The sequence below is a fragment of the Equus quagga genome, chromosome 2, assembly GCF_021613505.1.
Source record: "Equus quagga isolate Etosha38 chromosome 2, UCLA_HA_Equagga_1.0, whole genome shotgun sequence".
Lineage (NCBI taxonomy): Eukaryota > Metazoa > Chordata > Mammalia > Perissodactyla > Equidae > Equus > Equus quagga.
In genome coordinates, this window is record NC_060268.1 from 146188043 (window position 1) to 146189314 (window position 1272).

The window sequence follows — 1272 nt, forward strand, 5'->3', positions numbered from 1 at the left end:
AAATGGCGGAATAGAACTGAGGTTGACTGAGATCTTTGGGCTTAATCAGAGGTCAGCAAACTATGGCTGTGGGACAAATACAGGAAGCTGCCTATTTTTGTCTGGCACATGAGCTAAGGAGAGTTTTCACATTTATTAAACGGTTGAAAAAATCAAAAGAAGATTAATATCCTGTGACACATGAAAATTATATAAAATTCAAATTCCAGTGTCTATAAAGTTTTACTCGTACGCAGCCGTGTTCCTTCCTTTATGTATCGTCTATGGCTGCTTTTGCCCACAATGGCAGTGTTGAATAGTTGCAACAGAGACCATGAAGCCTAAAACTTTTGTTATTTGGTCCTTTAAGCAAAAGTTTGTCCACTCCTGGCCTAAATCACTATTTGGCCCAGATGATGATCAGTTTTCCATATAATCAAATAAACAATACAATATAAACTTTCTAAACTAAGGAGAGCATTATTAGAAAACAATGGTAAAGTGATAATTGAGAGTTATGTAAGTTTGTTTTCCAGGTTCATGCTCTGAGTTAAAGACACTTATCTTGGATTTGCCCACTTCAGAGAAAGGAGAGACCAGATCCGATCACAGCTCCGCCATCACCTAACTTTGTCAATGACCGTGAGAGTGTCAGAACCTCTAGGAACCTCTGGTGGTCTATAAAGTTAGATTATTGCCATGGTCCTTCCTAGTTCTATGACTAATTATGGAGAGAATCAGAAAAGAAGCAGTTAAGAAAGAAGCAGTCAAAAATAATACATTGACTACCAACACTGACGTCAACCTAGATCTGTTTTGAACGCTGGGTTCTGTCTACAGAGCTGGGCAAGAACTTAACAAGCCTGTTGTACATTCAATGAGATAATATATTGGATACCTGCTTAGTACAGAGTAAGCTCATAAATATAAAATGCATCTGCTGAGCTGAACTGCAAAAAAAATCACTGACGCAGTGATCCCTATTACTCTTGTCATGATCTCACAGGGGTTGAAACAGAAAAGTCACTGTCTTGACAGCAAGTGGAGATGTTCCCCACCCAAGCACGGGGGTCTCTTGACAGAATGGCTGCAGTGTGCCTGCTTTTTTGCTGCCATGTGGATGGAAAGACTGAATTTTAGCCTCTAAATCCTACCATTACTATTTTTTAAAGCTCTAAAGCAACTACCAGGTGAAAAGTTATATCAGTAGCTGGTGCTGTATCATCCACAGGAATCATAAAACCTGTAACAGAAGCACTTCCTTTATCACCTGTATCTGTTTTAGATTCAGTT

At 39.1% G+C, this 1272-nt stretch overlaps 1 protein-coding gene across 1 annotated transcript in view; it reads left to right on the forward strand.

Annotated features, from left to right (window-relative positions):
• Positions 1 to 1272, forward strand: part of LOC124234600 (interferon-induced protein with tetratricopeptide repeats 5) — a 20273-nt gene that overhangs the window by 8707 nt on the left and 10294 nt on the right. The window lies entirely within an intron of this gene.